Genomic DNA, 23,302 nt, shown 5'->3' on the forward strand with positions numbered 1-23,302 from the left:
CGAACTGATACTTAGAGATGCCTGCAAGTTCCGTATGGGTTTGAGTGTTCTGTGGGGAAAGAAATGAGTAGGCAGACACACAGAGGACATCACTCCAGCCTTCCCTGCCTAATTATATGGAGGAGTATTTAACTCCTGCATTGAATTCCTCCTTCTCCTACTAAGCACTCATTCAGCTCACCTTAGCCAAACTCCTCCCATGTGTCAAGCGCCATGCAAGATGCTTCACCAAGCTACTGTCGAGCCCTAGGGCTTCAATGGGCATCACTTACTCAGGCCGCTGTTCTCAGCTCTGAGCTCAGCACATGCTGGGACAGGCAGAGTAGCTTCATGGGCTGTGGGGAAGGCTCAATGTTAATGTACTTTAATGACGCAAGCATTAAAATTGCTTCGGTCTACCGAGAAAATGTTGGGATCTTTAATGTAAATTTGACATTGCGAGGATAGTTGCCATTTCGTTTGATCCTAAGTGCCTGCCCTGATTATGTCCATCTTCTTGATTGAAGATGGGCTGTCAGCCTTTACCTCGTAACACAACCCAACTCAACTCATGTAGGTCACAAACATTGTGAGACAAACATTGGGAGACAACACTGCAACTCCCTTAAGAGCTGAGCATGTCCAGTTTCTCTTGCCATCTAGATGACTCTGGAATGACCCCACTACAAACAGGTTAAATTACCATCTCTGAACCTCAGTTTCAGTTTTCATTTTCCCTTAAATTAGGGCTAATAACAGAACCTTTTTTATGGCTTGCTGAAGATTGAATAATAAATGGCTCGGTAAATATAAATGATTATTATTATAATCTTGAAAGATAACATTCTGTCCTCGTGTCTCTCAGCCTTCTTTGTACATGATAATTTTGTGTCTTGTTTGGCTGTCCTGCCTCTGACCTTTCTTAATGCTTAGTCCTGTGCTATGACCCCTGGGGAGTTCATGCCTTCCAGGGGACAACAAGGTCAGAAATTCTCTGGGCAGCTGTTTCTCTATGTCCGGTCACGCAGCTTGGAGGAATGTGGAGCCCTAGTTGTCTAAACAGCCCCTACCATACCAAACACACACACACGTACATAAGCAGAAGCCTGGCCAGCTTCCCTTACCACCAAGATGACTCTGAAGTGACCCTGATACAAATCGGCTTAATTATCATCTCTGAACCTCAGTTTCGGTTTCATCTTCCCTCCTATTAGGTCTAATAACAGAACCCTTTTCATAGACCGAGCCCTTTGTCATTAGGAAGCAAGAGCCTCAGTTTCTGGGAGCTGGTTTAGGGTAACAGTTTCGAGTCTTCAGAAACAGGCTGTCTCTTTTTCACTTTAAGGCTTTAGAATATTTATTTAACCTTTATGGCCTTTGTTTCCTTATCTGAAAGATAATGGTCTTGATCTACACACTTTAGACCAGGTTAGACCTCATGCTTTGGATAGTCCTACACTGCTCTCCCCAAGCCATATGCCACAGACAAAAGTACCATTCCATTGAGATCTTCTACCTTCTTCCAAACTATGGCCATCTCCAAAGGCCTCCAGAGTTTGCTGCCAGGCAGTTCCAAAGCAATTTACCTCCAAAGCCTCTAGGGTTTCTTCTTGAGTATCCTCTTGAGGGTAGAAAGAACCATGAGAACTTTGGGTCTGAGGGCTGGTGGCAATAGGGGTCTTGGACCTGTAACTTAAGAGTCTGTACACAGTATGGCCCCTGGTGTTGAGAGTCAGGTTAAGGAAGAGAAAGCAAAGTTTCCTTTGTCCTTGGGCCCCAGGCCTGCTTCTGCTTCTTGGGATGTTGTTAGTACTAAGTGAGTTAGTTCGCAGAAATGAGCAGCTGCTCCCAGTCTGTGCATTAGCTCTCCATTACCCCTACCCCACCCTGATGTGGGAGTCCTCTCTGTGTGCTGTGATTACCATTAATGAATAAAGAGACTGCTTTGGACCTATAGCAAGGCAGAACTTAGGTAGGCAGGGAAAGCTAGGCTGAATGCTGGGAGGAAGAAGGGTAGAGTCAGAGAGAAGCCATGAAGGCACCACCAGAGTCAGACATGCTGAAACTTTACCGGTAAGCCACTGTCATGCGGTAATACACAGATTAATGGAGATGGGTTAAATTAATATGTAAGAGTTAGCTAATAAGAAGCTAGAGCTAATGGGCCAAGCAGTGATTTAAATAATACAGTTTCTGTGTGATTATTTCGGGGAGGAGCAGCTGGGAACCAACAAGCAGCCTCCTGCTACACCACCCCCTGGAACAATGAGCTCATTTTTATATTTTCCTAGAGGGAACTTTATCAATTTATTTCCTTCTCCAGGAACCCATATACTTTGCCTTGTGCTGTATCGGGGTCCTTGAGTACCAGCCTCAGTACCCCCTCAGGGCTGAGAATTGGATGTCTATGGCAGGCAAGAATCTGACAGTAAAAAAAAAAAATTAACTCAAGCATGTGACGTCTGCATCATCTTTATTTTTTGTGTAAGGGGAAAAAAATGAAGTGAAGAGGGCACAGAGGAAAGGAAGAATAAGGGGGCTGATCTCCACAAGGCTTGTGGTTTTTACAGACACGGTTGGAAAATTACATAGGCAAGGACAATGATAATATACATATCAAAATCACACACACACACACAAAAAGGCCAGGTAGAACTTGACAAAGCAGTACCCCGAGGAACAGGTGGCCCCACCCAGGAAAGAGCCAGCATTCAAAGGGAAGTACCTGACATTCCAAACCATTAGTTAAAGTTACTAAATATCACTGAATCCTGAACTCACCCATTCTCTTCACCCAGTCTCTTTTGTAATAACCAGCTTTGGGGACACCCAGATTTGTTGGTTAGCAAAGGTGAAGCTTGCTCAGCGCCTGTCTTTTATAGAAATTTCTATGTGGTCTATTAGCAGGTAATTTTGTGGGATTGACTCTGTGTAAATTTGACTGTTAGAACAAAGAATGAATGTTATCATTCTAAGGCCTCAGGGTGTGTGTGTGGGGGGGTGGAAATGGAGCGAGGTCATTCTGTTGCTGTTGCAGAAGGCACGCAGCTAAGACGTTTTCAGAATGAATCCCATTTTGAAGGGAAGAATCGTGGCCTCATAAGGATTTTTACCGACATGACAGCGACTTTCCCTAAAGACAAGTGTTCCCACAACTCTGAAAAATGGATGGCCCCATAGGCTGTATGCTTGTGGGACTGTCGTTATGAATCTGTGAGCTGCACATTTACTTTTGTAGTCTTATGGACTCTAACAATGCTGGAACCCCCTGGACATTCCTTTCCTGTATTTGAGACCACCTTGGCCTGCTGAGAAGAACTAAGAGGTCTATCATCAGAAGGACAGTTTAGGAGGAGACATAGATTCTGGTCTCTTCATGAAAGATGCTACCTGCATCTAACATTGATTAATGTATCATTTGATTGTTGGCCTTCACACAGCAAACTGTTCTGTACCCTCCTCCTCTTGAAATGCCTTGTCTTCCATTCAGGGTGATACCCACAGATGTGTTGATTAGATTTTTAGTAGCCCAGTTTTCTCCCTAGGGTACCTAGGCCCATATACACCATGGATGTCCTCCTCTACCCAACTGTCTCATTATCTGTGCAAAAATATCAGAGCCTTCTAAACACCAGGAAAGCATTCTAAAAGAAAGTATTTCAAAAAGACAATGAAACCTGCCCTTCTGAGTTGGGGGGGGGGGGGTGCACATTCAAACCACAGCAGTGCATATAAGCCTGTATGTAGAAACAGGAACAAATTTTCTTTCACACTGGTATAGTACAGAGTAGGCATAAGAAACTCCGGAGGACGGAGAAATTCTGAGAGAGATAACTTCATTACCCCTCATTTTCGACAGATACTGGATTTCCAACAGGGCAAACTGTTGGAGTGATATGCCTGGCAATATTTTATCCAGGTTTCTTAAGCACAGGAACCAGCTGATATCCAGTTACTTGAAAAAAAAATCAGTACTGATACTTAAGAACAGTCTGGGCTCTTATAGAAATGAGAACAAACTCACAGAAGGGAGGCTCAGGGCCGCATGTGAATACTCAAGACAACTCCAAAGCAGAAAAGAACGTGGGACAGAGATGGGTGTGACGAGACTCTTGGTTCAGGGTCGGGAGGAGAGAATGGTGTCTTCTCAAACTGTGGTTTCCTTGATGTTCCCATTTCGAAAGATCTGTGGGTGTCAAGAAAGACATCAGATCACATTCATCTCCGTGCTCCAAGGTCTATTAGGGTGCCCACTGGCATCAAAGCACTAATAAATGTTTGTTGAGTGAACCAATTAATGGAGATGTTTTTTGCATGCAAAACAAGATGTGTCGCTTAAAAGATGCAATTTGACCCAGCTTTGCAGATGCACATCTGTTTTAATCGTTGTTTATACTAATTGCATTCAGCTCTTTTCTGGGCAGCATTTACAAAGTGGACAGTGATAGTAATATAATTATACTAATCAGTGTAGAAAGTGAAATAGGTATATTTTGACCTTGGATTATATGACATAACTACCACCACTCAGAACATATTAAAAGGCAAGTTGATTCAATGGGATGATCAAGTCCTTAGAACAAACTATCCTGGTGTGGCCCCTACCTTTGCCGCTGACTGTCTTTGTGGACTAAAGTCAGAATCAAATGCTCACTGGGAATATGGCTCTCTGATAGCATGCTTGCCTAGCTTGGAAAGAAAAAAAAAAGAATCAAATTCTTACTCTCTATATGAAGAAAGCAATATCCATTTCCTGAGACAGAAGGCTTATGACTGGCAACATGAGAACGTAAATGGAACTGTCAGGAAAATGACTCTAATTTCAAGTAATTCTGTCCCTAAATCCAAATCATTCATGATTTTGAACTTGAATTGGAGACAGGTAAGATGCTTGAGGAATCAGTCCCCAGATCTGAATCCAAACACTGTGAATGACGGGAGCCTTGACTCTGCCTGGATTTAATCCAAATCCCATGACCCTGCGTTCATCTAAATTCAATATAAAGGCTGATTCCAGAACTGAAACAATATTTAATATCAGCCCATTGTACCAGGGAGTCTGCCACAATCTGTTTTCAGATTTGCTGAAGTTTTCTATCTGATTTTATCAGCAATTATTTCAAATACACTTGGCACACGACAATTGTGTTACTGGATCGTTGACTCCCATATCCTAGTAGATGATGAAAAACAAACGCAGTTTTCACAGTTTGGTGTCTACTCTGTCGTGTTGCTCTAAGGAGAAGCAGCCCCTAGAGAAGCACAGTGGAAGGACCCAAGCAAAGCAGAACGGCATTCAAAATTCTACTTCACCCATCCTTTATGGACATAAGTCTACAGGGCCCAAGAGCTTTATAAATTATCTTTTAATTGTTCTTGTATATGTATTTATATCAATCAAACTTCCTGCCACTGTAACAGTTTTTGCTCATAGACAGAAATATTTTTGAGAAATTTCAGTTGCCTTCTGCTCCCAGGAATTCTCTAGTGAAGAGTGATCAGTTAAAGGGCATGGACTATAGGACCAAAGAGATTTAGACTTAATACCTACTGGCAGGTAATAGCTTCATTTGTAAAACAAAATTAAACAAAATAGTAATTAGTGAAGATAAAACTGGCCTGGAGCTCAAGAGATCTCTGCTTCCCAAGGGCTGGTACTGAAGGCAGATTGCACCACACCCTACCAGACCCTTGTGTTTTAAAGGCTGTGGTGTGTACTTGCAATCCTAGATATGAGATAATAGGAAGCAGAGTAGAGGTGTTCCTGGAGCCCATTGGCCAGCTAGCCTAAACTGCTTGGTGAAGCTCCTGGCCAATAAGATACCTTTAAAAAGTGGAAAGCACCCAAGGAACGATGCTCAAGTTGTTCTTAAATGTTCATACACATGCATACACATGTTCAAGCATGTATTTTCATATAAATATGCACCCCCATACACAAATACATGCAGGAATGCAAAAATACATGCACACATATATACACACATTATGCATGTGTATGCAATATATCTATGGAAAGTCTCTATTCTGTGAGGTCAGGGGCTGCCAATGAGGCTATAGGTAGGCTGGGTTGTCTGTTAAAATCTTCAGAGCACAGCCTGGGGGACAGATCTGGGATCTTTGTGATGGCTGGTTTCATTATCTTTCCAAAATGCCTGTGCCCTGATTTCTGGGATATGTAGTTAGGAAATTTACAAAGAACGAGCAAATTGCAAGTAGAATTAAAATCGTTATTCAGTTGGCCTTAAATTGTCCTAGCTTATATGGGTGATCTAATGTAATGATTAAAATTCTTCAGAAGCAGAAGAGGGAGACCCAAGAGTGACAAAGTCAGAGGGATACTGGAAGAAGCTACACTATGGGCTTTAAGGACGTGTGAAGCTGCTACAAACCAAGGGGTGCTGTAGACCTCTGGAGAAGATAGGAGTGTAGTAGACCTATGGAGAAGCTGTAAGTTTAAAAAAAAAAAAGTTGCTCCCTTAGGGCCTCGAGAAGCAGCTAGAACCCTTGATTTCTGCCAACTGAAACCTATTCGGAGATTCTACTCTTTTAGGGCCATAAGATAACAAATGCTAATGTTTTGGGTCACTAAGCTGCTTACTAATCATGTCATCAACAGCAAACGGACACAGATCTGGTTCAGGGTTTAGAGCGAGTCCTTTGTTTGTTTCTGAGGAACCCCTTCCTGTTTCATCTTCACTTGCTCTAAGCTCTTTCAGAACTACATTCTTAATTTGCCTTACATTGCCAAGGCCTCAGGCATGAAAGCAATGCTGGGTGAAATCCATCGGCTCAATACTCGTGAGACGAATCTGGGAGACTTCCTGGGGTAAGAAGACCAAAGACACTCCAGCATCACTCCACCCCTCCCCGCTACATAGGCAATGAGGGCTTCTAGAAGGGGACATGCTTGCCCACAGAGGCAGAGCTGGAGGATAGCCGGGTTACCAGGTGACGCTCCAGCCTGCAGACCCTGAGGGACATGACTGAGACCTACCTACAGCCCACACCTAAGAGCAAGTGTGTAGTCCAAAATGGTGGTCACCTGGAGAAGAAGGCCAACTGGAGTGGGGGGAGGCTAAGGGAGTCTGATAGATCACCTTCAAATTCTATAGGACTTCATGGCCAGGGTGAGTTCTTCAGTAGTCTTGGAAACATGGGATGGATGCTTCAGTAGGGAATACCCCCACTTGGGAAAGGACACCAAAGCTGTCTCAGGAGAGGCTACTGGGTGGAACTTCACTGCTGGGGAAGAAAAGCCTTGTGCAAGCCAGCTTCAAGGTCTTTAATCTCTGTGCTTGCAAGCCTCAGTGAATCGTGGGTGTTGGAGGATCAGCCTTCCTGGTGGGCCTTTAAAGCTCAGGGTTGTCTCTTTCCTTCCACCTCTTACCCTCCATTTTTCCAAAGCAGTGGGGACAACTACCAACCTTGTGCTTTGTCACTCAGTCTTTGTACCTTTAGATCCTCTGTTCCTGGCTGCTGGGAGATATATCTGTCTTACTTCAAAGAGGCCCTAGCAGTGGGGTGCTGTGGGGTGACAGGCACCATGCTAGGGACTAGCTCATTTGCAAGTGGCCCTCTCTGTAGTTCAGACCAGGTTTGCCCAGCTCCAGCTGGCGTCTCCCTGCACTTCTGGTTTGACTGTCATGCCGTGCCCACCCTGCCCCCTTACCTCCTCCTTTCTCAACTGCAAAAGAAAGACTCCAGGTAACCCCAAGACTGTGGGGCCAGGACAACCCCCTGTGATCATCAGACCTGGACTCCAAACTGGCCCCTTTCCAGCTCTGTAAAACCCTCCAAGTGATATCAGAGAGTCTTTGCTATTCTCCCCTGAAAGAAGGGCATCCCTTGGGCCCTGGAGGATTAAAACAGAATGTGCAATTTGCATATACTTCCACCCTCCACTGCCCACCCACCAAATCTTTCTTTGCCCCAAGTACCAATAATACATTATAATGTTTAACTTCCCTTAAGAAAATGACTATGTCTTATTGTCTCATTTTTTTTTTTTACAAGAGAAATCTTTTGTGGAGTTGTGAGAAGCCAGAACAGGGGGACTGATAATTCATTTCTGGTACCCCAGAGACAAGACAAATTTCAATAAGGCATCTCCCTCAATACAGACCCTCTCTGGAAGACCCAATTTGGAAGGGCCACTGACCCTAGTCTCGGTTTCAGTGTGTCTGTTTTCTGTTTTGCATTCAAGGGCTTTCTATGGGTGGGTGTGTGATTTCCCTTCTCTTTGTGTTGCCAGAGGGAGAGAAAAGAAGACAGAAACAGAAGGGGGACACAGCGGGGCCTGCTTCCTTCTTGTTCCTGAACAAAGTCTCTGGTGGGAAGCCGGGCGGGGCAGCTTTTCACATTTGTAAATTGCAACTGAAAAAAAAAAAGTCCTGGTAAATATGGCTCAGGAATAAAAGTGAGAGAAAGATGATTTGGTGGGGTTTTTTGTTTGATTTTTTTTTTTTTGCTAGATATTTTGAGGAAAAGGAAGACTTAACCCGGGCTTCTTAGTTATTTGTGCAAGATGAAAACATCTGAGAAGTGGATGTTTCCAATTTTATTTAGAATTGCATTTTATTTAGGATATTGTCTTTTAAAGGGATCATTTGTACAAATATAATATTAAAAAAAAACAACAACCCTGTGTTCTACTCCATTCATGCCAGTAATGAGGGTTCCATGCTTGGATTAGGCTTCAGTTTTGAACCTCCTCAGAGGGTGGAGAGCAGGAGCGGGACGCTGTTGTCACCGGCAGGCCTGATTCTTATGTGCTTGAAGCCTTCTCCATTGTCCATGAAGACATCAAAGCTCAGAGAACTAACCATCTCACTCAGCTGCACCTGTCAATGCTGAATACCGTGTAGACGGGGAAAACTGGATACAGTCAGGTCTGTAGAGCCTGGGCCTCGGTGTTTCTAATGCCCCCATCTGAGCCTAGAAGCCTAGCAAAGTCCACTTTCAACGTCTCCATGCAGCTGGCTCCAGCCTGGCTTCTCGAGTCACCTGTTGTCACCATTTCTTTCCAGCTTAATGGTTTTTTCCTCTCATCAAAACCCTGTCTTTCGAAAGACACCCAAATCTCCCTATGATTAACTGCATCGTGAAACAAACTATCCAAACATTCCGTGGTTTAACACACCCATCAAGTTATCATACCCTATTGGACAAGAGTCAACTGAGTGACATCTTCCCTATGGGCCTTTGGAGGTGGGAAGTACATTGGACTTGATGATAACCATTGGATAGACTATTCTAGAGGTAGAGAAGTCCCCATCCCTGGTAATTTGGTGGGAATATCTAGGAGCTGGGCTTCATGGACTCTTGACTGTGTATAAATGCCTAGTGTTCTATATGGCAAAACTGAGGTCATCAAACATCTTACCTGTATTCTTACAACATTGATTCCATAGGAGAGAGAGTCCAGTTTCCTCCCTATTGTGGATTGAATGTTTGTGGCTCCTCTGAAGGTCATGTTGAAATGTAATCCTCAGGGATCAGTATGAAGAGCTGGTACCTGCAGAAGGTTATTTCATGAGAGCACAGCCCTACTGAATGTAATAAGCACCTTATAAGAGATGGGGTAACTAGGTAGGTCTCCTTATGTTCTTCTATTCTTCTGCCATGTGAAGATCCAGCAAGAGGTACCACCTTATAAGCAGAAAACAGCCCTCACCAGAAACCTACTCTGCCAGAACCTTACTCTGAGACTACTGTGGTAGTTTGAATGGAACTGGCCACAATAAGCTCCTAGGGAGTGGCACTATTAGAGGGTGTGGCTTTGCTGGAGTAGGTATGGCCTTATAGGAGGAAGTGCATCACTGTGGGGTAGGTTTTGAGGTCTCCTATGCTCAAGCTATGCTTGGTGTGGGGGACAGTTCACTTTCTGTTGCCTGCAGATCAAGATGTAGAACCCTCAGTTTCTTCTCCAGCACTGTGTCTGCCTGAATGCTGCCATGACCCACCATGGTGATAATGGACTAATCCTCTGAAACTGTAATGTAGCAATCCTGTACTGTTATATTTTCTCATGCTGTGGCAACCCCAAACCATAAAATTAATATCATTGATACTTCACAACTATACTTTTGGTGCTGTTATGAATCATAATGTAAATATCTGATGTGTGAGATATCTGATATGCGACCTCTGAGAAAGGGTTGATCAACCTCCAAAGGGGTTGTGACCCACAGGTTGAGAACCACTGACCATAAGCACTTCTGTGTTCAGACTTTTCATGTTATATTGTTAAGGTTTTGCTTGAAAAACTGGAATCTGCTACTGCTGGAAGAAAGGTGCAGGTCTCATCTGTTCTGATCCCCTGTTGGTAGGCAAGGAAAGACAGCAGTCGGCAGCAGGGTCCTCATCCCCAAAGACAGCTTGCTGGAGACAGAAAAGACACTGGAGCTCAGTGTCCAGGAGGAAACAAAAAGGTTAGTCCCTTTCAGTAAGGAATTGATGTCCTCTGTAGCAAATGCAGTTATTCACCGGCTGTCCCTGGTCACAGTCAGTACCGGAACACCCAGCCACTCCATCTCTACCGAGTGCTGTTTCAATCAACCCCCTGGGACAGGACTGTACTGCTTCAAATACTCATTATCCCAGCTATGGAAATCCCGACAGGTATTTACATCAAAAGACTCTCCATCTCTTTAAATCAGAGCTGCTTTTGTTAGCCCAACAGCATTCCAAACATTCTGGAGTCTGGGCTATTGGATTTCATTTGCAAATGTGCACACTAACAGGCTATAATGTTGTCCAGGCAGTGGGGACTTTCAGAGAAGTGAGCCACCGCAGGACTCAAAAAGCAGCTCTGGACACAAGGAATCCTCTCTGGCTCTCTCCGTGCCCATGGGCCCAATCTTTGTATATAGACAGGTTGGGTGAGGGAGGTGCTAGCTCTCAGGGAACACAGGCCAGGTTTCGAGCAGTGCTCTGGGTGGACTACGCACCCTTCTCATCTGATCCTCAAGCCAGCCTCGAGAGGGATGGTATATTAGTCGGAAGAGAGAGTGTCTATTGCAGCAACACAAACCCTGACATCCCAAGGCCTTAACATAATGACGTTTATTGGGCAGGCTGCATTGCAATACGGACGCAGAATGCCTTGCTTTCTCCTCTTGACTATTTCTAGGTCTCTCGTCGTGTAGTTAAAATCAAAGTGCTTTTTTGATACCCACATAATGGATCGTTCCCCTTCTTCATATTGGTTCTGTGCGCACACTTATGATTTTTCTCATTAATCAAAGTTTTACCTCCGTGTCTTCGGGAAGGTAACACAATGGCAGTATGATGCTTTGATGAATGCAGCCCTTGCCTGCTGACTTAGATGACAAAGCATTCTATATGGCAAATGCAATTAAAGAGCATGTCGGTGGGGTCCCTTCTTAATGCTAGGAGAGATTAGAAGTCTCCTTTTATCCATCCACAAAGATAGCTGTTTTAAGAAAAAAAATGACAATACTAATTTCATTCACAGCATATGAAAAGAGTAAGACACAAATGTTCTTGAAGCACAAGTTATGAGATTTAGTTGGTTTGGTAAAAACTTTTATGATTTGCTATAAACAATCAGGTTTAATGAAGCAATACATCTGTTCATAAAAAAATGTAAGTGATTATTAGAATTGTAGACAAACATCCCTATTCACAAAAGTCTAATGGTATGAAAACAGTAATTACAATGCCAAAAATACTGCTAAGTGTTAAAATTGACACTAGGAAAATGAAACACTTTGCTTAATTTTTGATAGCATTTCATGTTGAGACATGGCAAGCTTAGTGGTTCAATTGACACAAAAGCTTGTATTTTGTTTTTCTGGGTTTTTTTTTTTTGTTGTTGTTGTTTGAATACATCTTGTAGTTTCACACTCTACTTTGTGGTATTAGCATGCAGATTTTGGCCTGGCTCCATCGGATGGGTTTCAGCGCATTGAAGGCTCCCTTGTATTTCCTTCCTTCTCAAGCATTTAGCTAAAGGCAAGCATTTGGTTTAGGTGACATTGGTATTTTCATTTTAAACAGTGGTCTGATATTATATTCAGAAACACCAATACTTAAATCTGTTACCTCTCTTCCTAGGATATTCATCACATTTAGGGGAAAAAATTCAGATCTTGGGACCCACAGAGAGCTAGTGAACCCTGGTTCACAGGACTCCCACCTGGCACCAACATGAGGTAAAATGTACAGAGAGAATCAATCATTTTGCATTTTGTCTGGCATTTTTTTGGACAATCAAAAGATTGCCTGACAATGGCGTGTATGTTCTATTTTAATACCCTCCCTGTAATATATGCAGGCTGCTCCAAACAAAAGGAACCCCACAAATTTCCGCAGGTCGACAGTGTGAACGGGCCATCTCCTCAGAGCGCTGAAATCAGCAGCACTTTGAACAAAGCAACCTGTTCTTTTAAGAAAAATCGCTCTATAGAAATGCTGTAATTTCCCTGTTACAAAGGAGCCTTTTCCCAAGCACGTAAAGTGCCAGTTTGTTCAGTGTGACCTCTGCTTTCATTCTATCAAGGTTGTATCTGATTACAATGTAAGACAGATGAAGGGGACGCCGTGCTAGGCAAAGAAGAAAAAAAAAGTTTTAGTCTTGGGTCACTTGCGAAAGTGGTTCATCACTTTTATTGGCAATGTTTTCAATATCATTCTGAGGAGGGTCTCCTGTGTCATTCTGAAAAGATCTCTCTGTAATGCATTTCCAGGTCCTTTGATGTGCTTGTTGAAGGCTGAGCCACGCAGGCGAGCCCTGGGCTACAGGGCTGGAGATCTCATGGGGAAATCCAGCCACAGAGCAAGCTGGAGTCTCAGCATACCACCTTGCCAGCCTCACCTCCTCCAGTCTGTGTGGCCTTTGACTCCTAAACCTGAGCTTATGTCATAAGCCAGCATCTATGTCCTACAGTGTTTGGTATGATTTCTGCAGTAGTACCCAACACCATGAAGGATAATACGGATTCTCTAATTTAGATTCTATCTGTGTATCACTGGGCGATGGAACATCATGGTGGTACATTGCCTAATAGCGCTTGGGATTTCCAAACTTGCTTCAACTACCTAATTATTCTTGGAGATTATCTACATTATTGGTGCCATGCAAGGTCACTTGTAAGTGACTTTGGGTGAATTAGCGAGCTCTCTGATTCCCAGTTTCATTCCCTCTTACACTGAGTTGTCAAGAATCAAATGTGCTTAGCCGGGTGGTGGTGGCGCACGCCTTTAATCCCAGCACTCGGGAGGCAGAGGCAGGCAGATCTCTGTGAGTTCGAGACCAGCCTGGTCTACAAGAGCTAGTTCCAGGACAGGCTCCAAAACCACAGAGAAACCCTGTCTCGAAAAAAACCAAAAAAAAAAAAAAAAAAAGAATCAAATGTGCTGATAAACAGTATTCTTTGGCCAGTGTCCAGGACATGATGACTGTCCACGAAATGTCAGGTAAGTTTACTACATGTAGAATAGTACATTAAGGAAGGAAGTAAATCCCCTGGCGTTTCTGTCTTGCTGAGATCTACCACAGGGCATGTATCATCGGAGAGCCTCCGACTATAGTTTTGCTGATTACCAGGTTCGAGTTCAAAGACTTTGGATGAACCCATTTCTGTCATGGAGCTTCTCAAGTGTTGAAATGATTCCTTCTTGCAGATACCTGCTGTGTAGGATGAACCAGCAATGCTTTATACATGCATGGGTGAGACATCAAGCATAAAGCACTTGCATGTCGTGCTGCTCGCCAGATGGCATGTTGCTATTGCGCTGGGGGCTGGATTTGCTCCTCCTCAATGGGAAGCCACGCTCTGGTCAGCTTCGCCTTAAGAGCACATTGCAGCCTCCCACGTGTCCTCCTCCAAACCCTCTGTCCCTGCTGGAGCAGCAACACCCTCCCTCCTTGTCCCTGTGGTCACCGCCAACCATTTCCCACCAGCCAGTCTGAGCCTTTTTATAAAATTATGAACCAAATCATGTGGCTCGCCTGCTTGAGCCTTCCAGTGGCTGCCACTATCCTCAGAAAAACAAAAACAAACAACAACAACAACAAAAAAAAACAAAAAAAAAAACCCATGGCTTCAACTCTTTATCTTCTGTTGCTGATGCTATTGCTTGTCTCATTTCGGTGCCATGGTCACCACTGTTTTATTTTTGATTTTGTTATTTTGTTTTTTCATGCATTAAAGCCTCTCCCTCTGTAGCAGAATGCTCCTGTACCCCCCTTCTTCTTATTCATGCTTTGGCCCACGTGTCTTTCCTCTGAGAGGCTCTTTGACCACCTACTTGTCCTTCCACACCAATTCACCGTGACTATGACCGTGTTGCACCTGGGCATGCTCCTTTTATTCTTAATGCGTTTCTTGGAGGAATATTAAACCTCTCCGAGACCACGTGCTCCACCTGTCACTCGCTCTCGTGTCATCCGTGCCTAGTACAGGCCCTGGCATATGGCAGGTGCTCAATCAATGTTGGATTAATGAGTATTGATTGCTCATTTCATGCCGGGCACTTGGTTAAGGTGTCTGGGATTCAGAGATGAATGGCTGCTTTGTTCTCAAAGCAGATAAATATTGCAAGAGAGATAAGCTATGGATATTAAGTGAGAACAAAAGAAAGACAAGGCCTCTAAATAAAGTGGGGGTGGGGGTGGGAGCCCAGAGACTTCCCAGGTTGGCCATTGCGACGTGAATCTTGAAGACTGGACACCAGTGACAATACGGCCTCCCTGGTGTCTTGTGCCAAGTAGAAATGCATTACATATAATAATGCTGTGTATATCAATGCATTACATATAATAACGCTGTGTATATCAATAACGCTGTGTATATCAATGCATTACATATAATAACGCTGTGTATATCAATGCATTACATATAATAACGCTGTGTATATCAATGTTGCCGTTCATGCCACTGTTGCTTTGGCTCAGGACCTTTCTTTGCCCTCGATCCTCTGACCCACAGTCCTCTGGCAGAACGGTTGGTTTCTTTTCTGCACACATGCAGGAAAATATCAGGCCTGCACGCTCTAACCCTAACTCCTCTCGAGGTTCAAAAGGAGATTAGGAATGGTGAATTCAAAGAGGAGGGAAGCCAGCGTTGGTGGGCACGGCCTGGGGAAATTCCTCTTGCTGCTTCAAAACAATGATTCCTGCCGCCACAACCCTCAACAGTGCCGCCAGGGGAGATGCGGGCGAGAGGCTCTCACAGCAACGCACAAGAAGAATTGTTGTTAAAAAATATCGTGACAAGTTATGCGGAGCGCTGAGGGAGACTTCTGAGCCCTTGAGAGGGAGACCAGCTTCCCAGAGTCGTAAAAGTGCCGTGGCAAGCGAGGATAGTAAATGCAATAAAGGGAGGCAGGTTGTCTGAGCTCATAAAGGAAGAGGGTGATTGTGTAGTTACAGTCCTTTGTAAAATCCTTCACCATGGTGGAGGGAGAGAAATTGGGTCAGCGGACGATGATGTTTCCATCGCTCTTCCTAATGTAGACGAGATTGGTTGCCTGCAAAAAAAGAAGACCCTCTCGTTATTCCAGCAAATAAAGGAAAGCCGTGAGGGAGTAACTGGTCACTTTAGATTTGGTACAGGCCATCTTGTCAGACAGAAAATTTGCTGGATGAGGGTCAGGTACAAGGTCTCCATTTTCTGCATTGCTACAGCTGGGACTTGAGCTTCTCAATGAGTTAGTTAGTCAGGGTGATTAGCATTAGTGATTGCAACAAGCAGACCCATACTTTCAATTTACCATTTAATTTCAGTGTTACCAAAAGAGGTCTCTGTTTCTCATTGCCACTCAAGGATCCAATTCAATGAGCCAAGGATTTGTGTGGCCTACTATTTGCTATTCCAAGGTTGAAGGACTAATGGTTGCTCTGAGCCTCAAATTATCAAGGATCTATTTAATCTGAATTTGTAATACAGTTCTTACAAAACCTCAGTGGACTACTGAACTTTATGGAATTTATTTTTATATGTGTGTATCTGTGTGAGTATAGGCCACATGCATGTGGTACCCTCAGAGGCCAGAGGAAGCATAAAATTCCCTGGTGTTGGAGTTATGAATGTTACTGCCGACATGGATGTTGGGACTCAAACTTGTGTCCTCTGGAAGAGCAGAAAGTGCTCTTAGCCACAGAGTCATCTCTCCAGCACCGGCTGCTAAAATTTTCAAATCCATTATTCCTCTGCTTTCTTACCACTTGCCATTCTCCTCCAATTTCATGGTACATTGATTGACACTTTCAGAGCTAAGCGGCAGACCACATTTCAAACTTGATCCTTGTTGCAGTGTTGGATCAGACCGCTTGCCCTTTCAGAGAAAAGATTTTTATCAATATTATTATCTGCCATTGGGAATCTAAAGTCAGCTTTTCTGATCGTCCCAGGTCCCACGTTTCTGAACTCTCTATTCCCTTCATTTTTGCTTATGAACCAATTAATGGTCCCCTGAGTACATCTTGTTTTTGCAATGCCTTGTCAAAAAGCCAGTATTAGCCGAGCACTCCCAACATTCCCAACATTCAATTTTCTCCTGGACATGAGCCTATCGCATATCAGATTCTTGGATCTGTTCTTTTTTTTTTTTTTGGAGTATGTGGTTTATTTAGTGGGTTATAAAAAGGAAGGAAAAGGGGGAGAAGGATAGAAAAGGAGAGAAAGAGAAGGGGGAAGAGATGGGGAGGGAGAAGCAGCAGCCACCTCTTCCAAAAAAGGGACTAAGGGAGGAACTCTTGGATCCGTTCTTTTACTGAAAACTGGGCGTGTTTCAAGAACATAAAATCCCCCCTGGGACTTTAAGCAGAAAACAGAAGAGCTGAAGAGGAAACACCTGGAATCCTATTGTACCTACCTTGCACATTCAGAGAGGGAGACAGACATGTTGGCCATGGTGTGTGCCATGTGGGAGACGCTTCTGAGCATGCTCAGATGCAGCTGGTAGCCTTGTGTGACCTTGTAGAAAGAATTATTTTTATGTTACCACTTCCTTTAAGTGTAGGCTTCTATCGTATCCCGCAGTGCCTGCACACAGTGATTTTGGGACAGTGGGTCACCATAAGCCACATTATTAGAGCCTAGGTAGCCAAGCACTGTGTTCTTGCTGAAGGGCAGTGTCTGGATTCAAACCAAGCAAAGAGAATAGTCTTCTCCTTCTCTTCAACATGACAGACGAGCGTGTTCATGGTCTAACTTCTTACCCCCTTTTTCCTCTTGTCGGTATCAGACAAAATCAATCTATATTCTGTGAACATGGTAATTCTGTTTTCTCATGCTTAACCTTCTCCTTGCCAGGTTACGTCCTTGACCCATGATGCCCCTACATGACAGCTCCTCTCACATGAGGAAAAACTTAAACAACCAAAAGAAAATGATGATATAACTTGTCAGAAATTTTGGAAGCCATGAAAGTACCGCTAAGGGGAGAAATTATAACATTTTACTATATATGCATTATTCAAGAAGAAAGATTTAGAATTAACAATGTAGGCTTATGTCAGAAGAAAGTAAAGAGAGTACCTTCAGCTTGAATCAGCAGAAAAGAATGAAAAATATATAAAAAAAACAGTAGCTTGAAAGAAAGAAAATAGTATAAAATAAAGCCAATTTTAAAGAACTCAATACACTGCTAAAATGTTTTTTTGTTTGAGTAACAAAAGATAAAGTATCAATAAACCAGTATCAGAAGTAAGAGTTTATTGCTACTGATGCAGTAGAAGTTAAAGGACAATGAGAAAAATGAAGAATAATTTCCTTTGATAATTTAGATGGCATAGAACAATTTCTTGAAAAAGACAAAAACTTGTAAAATTTACAGAGAGAGAAATGGATAATCTGAATGGGTTTATGGTAATCACTAAATGATTTGAATCAATGACTACTACTCTCTAAAACAGCATTAGATTTAAATGATTTCATTGCTAAATTCTACACAGTTCAGGAGTGAATGATACCAATTCTTTTCACAAAATCAAAGTAGAATGACCACTTTCTCAATCCTCTGTGAGATCAGCATTAGCCCAACATCAAAACCCGACGAAGAAATTACCACAAAGTTCAAACCAGTATTTTTCATACACAGAGATACATAAATCTTCAATAAAAAATAAGACCAACAGTGTACAAACAGGATTCTATAATGCAACTAAATTAATTTATTGCCAGTATATAGGGAGATTTGCATATTTGAAAAAATATAAAAAAATCACCAAAAAAGGAGGTAAAAGAAAGAAAAGCATTATTGATGCATGACAAGCTTTTCCAAATATGAATTCATGACAAAACTCTCAACACGAGGATTAAAGCAAGCATCCTCCATGTGATTGGGAGCAGCTACAAAAAACCTGCAACTAGCATCACTCTTACTAAGTGAGACGTGGAGCTCACCTCCTCAGATTAGGAACAAGGCAAGATTCTCTCTCTCACTACCATTCCACTTCAAAAAAGTCTGAAGTGGTAGATAAGAGAAAGAAACAGAAAACTTGGTCCTGGTACTGGTGACGACGATGATGACGGTGGTGATGACAAGTATGGGAGAAAAGAAAAAGAACAAAGTATACAGACCAAGAAGGAAGAGACAAATTTCATTTGTTTACAGATGATGTGTTTATCTATGAAGGAAACTCTAAAGGATGCCCCCCCGCATCCAAGAAGTCCCAGGCAACAATAAAGGATTATAGAAAGGCTGCAGCACGAGTTTACTATAAAAATTTGTTGCTTTCTTATATACCAATGACGAATATTTGACTATGTTTTAACCTATGCTTTGTATACATATTTAAACACCCATAAACTATGTTTTTATAAAGTAAATTTTATAATGATCTGATGTGAGATTCCTCTCTGTATGCTATGAATATTTTATTACCATTGGTTAATGGTTAGAAGCTGATTTCGCCTATGGCAGGGCAGAGTAGAGCTAGGAACAAAAACTAGACTGAATCCTGGGAGAAAGAAGGTGGAATCAGAGAGATGCCATGTAGCTGCCAAATGACAAGGACCCTGGAACCTTACCAGTAAGCCACAGCCTTCTGCTGATACACAGACTAATAGAAATGGGTTAATTTAAGATGTAAGAGCTAGTTAGGAATATGTCTGAGTCATTGACCAAGCAGTATTGTAATTAATATAGTTTCTGTGTGATTAATTGGTTCTGAGTGGTTGGGAAATGAATGAGCAGCCTCCGACTACAACGATCTGAATAAATTAAGAGATAGTCTGTCTTCCTGAGAAACAAGGCCATTGCTGTACTGAATGTGAGTATGTGGCTTGTAGGCATTCACAGCTAGTTCGCCAGAATATTGGAGGGTTTGAAACATGGGCCAGAGAAGCTCTGAGATACAAAAGATCTTAAAGGGACCTTTTGGTAGGAGGGAGGAAGCCAGAACATTGACAGAAACATGGACAGCAAAGGCCAAGCCAAGGAAACCTTCAGGCAGTGAGTGAAGTCAGCCTTAATGACAAAAAATGTGCTCTGGCAGACATGTAGCATCGGAGTTATGCAAACTAATCAGAACCCAGGTGTTATTTACATGAGACCAGGATGAGGGACACGGGGCTACAGGTTTTGGTGATTGCCCTAATGGGTTTGGGTCTTGCTCTGATCAGTATTTCCTTGCCATTTTCTCTCCAGTCTTTTTAGAAGAGAATGTTTACATTGTACCATTGTGTATTAGATTTAGGTAGCTTTTTTTTTGATTTTACAGGGACCTGTAGCTAAAAGGTTGCCTTGAGTCTCAAAAGAGACTTTGGACCTTTGAACAATATAGAGATTGTTAAGATTACATGGATTCCTGAAGTTGGATTGAATGTATCTCCCCTAATGAATGACCACGAACCTCTAGGAACTGGGGTATGATGCTGAGGCTTGGATGTGAAATATCTCTCATAGGCTCATATGGTTTATCACCCAGTCCCTAGGAGATAGGGAAGTTTAGGACCTTTCAAAGATGAGGACTGGTTTGCAAAACTAGGGCATGTGAGTGGTTCAAGTTCTCTTCTTTGTAATCTGAATCATGTGACTAGTAGCTGTCTCATGATTCCCCTGCCAAAAGGAGAGCCTTTTGTGGTGCTTTCCCCATCATAATGTTATATCCCCCAAACTATGAGCCATAATACACTTCTCCCTTACGTAGTAGGAAACTTGTATTTTGCCACAACAGTGAGGGAAGTAACTAAAACTTAAGGTTTTAAGTATAAAGTAAATATTTAGTGGTGATTAATGATACAAATAATTATATAAATTAGTGGAGAAGAACAGGCAAATCTTCAGTAGAAAAGGGTAAACATCACAGATCAGCCCCAAGAAAACAGAGTATTCTAGTCCCCATGTGTGGGTTATGTCCAACTTCCTTAGGAACTATTTAATACAAAAAGCAGCAGGGTGAACACTTTAGAGCATGGTGAGTGGACAAACACTAGCTCAGCAGAGTGACCATGGTCAGTGCCAACAGTGCTAAGTCATACTGGCAACCCAGTCCTTGAAACGTGAAGGAGACGACGCTATGTCCCTGTAGGCTTCCTCCCCAATGCCACCACCTCGTGTAACCACGAAAAAGGTAAGAGAAAAATTAGAAAGGATGAGAATTCTACAAATGCATGATGGAAACTGTCATGGCCATCTCAAACACAGAAAGTGGATGGAATTATACCCTCCAGAGGAGTCTGAGAGGACCTGGGGAATGAAGTTAGGTTGAGATCCTGGAAGGCATCTGAGATTTGGATCATTAGGTTAAAAACTGAGCAGATTTGAGGCATGTAGGAACTTTAGCTAATAATAATATTTCCTTGCAAAGCAGTTCCTTGGAGGGATTGCATGGAATGCTACAACATCAAAAAAAAATGAGATGGCAAGTGATTTATTTTTGAGCTAGGGTCCCTTGGGAAGGTTTAGTAGATTCCTGGTGACCATTGAAGCACAACTTCAGGTACCTGGATCAGGTGACCACTTTAACTCCCTTGGAACCGTGAACATTTTAGAAATAATTTGCCAGTTTACCTCTTACAATTTTTTTCCTCCTTCCTGGGGAAGTCAGAACACAAAGGCTTGATCAGAATAGTTCTTGAAAATGGTGCCACTGGCACTGAGTCCTGTGGTGTCTGACCTGGAATACATAGAATCCTGGGTAGGATACACACTGAAGTTCTCACCTTTCCCATCTTATGAGGAACAGCCTTTATCTCACTTTTATTCACCTTAATTTTGTGTAAAAATATACTGAAGTATTTTATTTATGACTTTACATGGGGATTTTTTTTTCAGCGTTGGTTTTCAATTTTTTCACCTAAAAAAAAAAAAAAGCAAGATAATACTGGTGACCTTACACTTTTTTCACATTTTAGTGAGCCATCAAATTTCATAGTTTAGGAGAGTCCCAAGCATACTAGGCCCAGTACGTGCTTCATGACACACTCCTCCATACAGTGTCCTTAGTGGTGTTTATTCAAATTGAAGCAGTTATGGCTCAAGCTCTCTCCTTTGGGACGAGGACATTTTATTCTATGCAAGTTGACCCTAGACTAGACTGTTTCCTGTGTGTAATTCAGAAAATCAGAGAAGAGGAGAGATGAATGTATAGTAAATTATATTTGACCTGAGGTCAAAAAAAGTTTTGATTATGATTCTAGATTTGAAACAAACTAGAGTTGCAAATGAAAACCCTCCCCAAGTGGTCAGAAGGAAAGCTGATGGTAATGATGTCCTCATTGCTGTTGGAGTCTTTCTCGTCTATTTCAGGGCCAACCGAAACTGGCAGGCTCTCCAGAGTAACTCTCTACTGACAGCATCCCCACCAAGGTCCCCTGAAGCCATATCTGAATCTGAGACCCACTTCGTGCCCTTGTCTCCTCTTCTGCAAAGTCAAATGTTAATATGCTGAATTCCTTTGTGTTCGTTGTTAATAGGAGTCCTTGTCTTTCAGCAGTGGCCTTGCTTGCTGTCATCCAGAAGGGACAGGTAGGGACATTTTGCATTACTCCAAGTGACAGGCTGGGAGCATAGCTCTCCCCTCACTAGCCTTGGGTTCACTTTCTGGCGAGAGCTGCTCAAAGTAAAAGCCTCAAGGTTTCCTACCCCCAACCCAGTATGGATCCATCCATTGCACATAGTCTGGGACTATGCTAAGCAAGCAAGGAAACCAGATTATTATGGTGTTGGTGGTGATGACGATGATGATGACGACGATGATAATAATGTCCTCTTATATCACAACCATCGTTCTAAAAGTCCTGTGTGTATTAATCCAGTTACTGTACACCCCAACCCTCTGAGAATAGCCCATAATAATCTTCATTTTATACATAAGGAATTGAGTCATCATGAGGTCCAAATTTACACAGCTAAGAAGCTGAGTTCAAGCAATCTTAGCGTTGAAAACTTGAATAAGTAGCTATATTATTGTTCTAGCCTCAATAAGAAAGGGCAAGAATTTTGAAATGGACCAACTAAATGTAAGATTTCTGTCTGGTTGTTCCTAGTTTCTTCTTCAATACTCCTGATTTTGTCTCATCAAAGATCTCATGCAGATTTAAACCTGCTTACTCCCTCACTGTTTTCTCTGGATTTTTCCTTTCCCCAGTGAACATTATTTTAGATCAAAGCAGCCTCAAGACTCAACTCAAAGGTGCTATATTCTCCACCCAGCTTCCCCTGAACATTCTCCCTTCTGGGTTCTCACAACCCCTAAGTTTTTCATTTTACAGCCCTCTTTATGTAGATCTGTCTTTGTCTGAAAACATTTGTGGGGTTTTATGCCATTAAACTCTGAAACCATAATCCCTGAGTTCAAATCCAGACTTGACCTCTTGCTAGCTGTATAATCTTGGAGATTCACAGATATCTGAAAACATTGTTTCCATGGGACTGAAAACATTGTAAGGGTTGAAGGACTTGATGCTGCAGTGTTCAGAACACTGATATAGCCAGAGGCATGTCTCCTAGGTGACTCTAAGTCATTTCAAGTTGACAACAATCATTAATCATTCATTGTACATCATATCAATTGTCACTGATACATTCCCTTATGGAACTCTTTGCTTTGGGGAGACTCAAAGCAATATTTGTGCCTGCTGTATAGTAAGGTTTTAGAACAATTCAGACTAAACCTTAAGCACTCATAGCACTGAGACTACGTACTTATGAACCTTCAGTCCCAGGAGAATGTCAGACATAGAGCAACAAATATCTATAGACTAAGTAAGTATGTTTAGTGCAATATCTGCCCATAAAAGAAATTATAGGAACTGCTGGACAGACCCATGAGATAAGAAGAAAATTTCCCAGGTATAGGAATGGTGTTGCAGGATAAAATATATCACATTCCTCTGTTATTTCT

The sequence above is a fragment of the Microtus oregoni genome, unplaced genomic scaffold (genome assembly GCF_018167655.1).
Source record: "Microtus oregoni isolate MIOR12 unplaced genomic scaffold, Mior012 000022F_ref0000154, whole genome shotgun sequence".
Lineage (NCBI taxonomy): Eukaryota > Metazoa > Chordata > Mammalia > Rodentia > Cricetidae > Microtus > Microtus oregoni.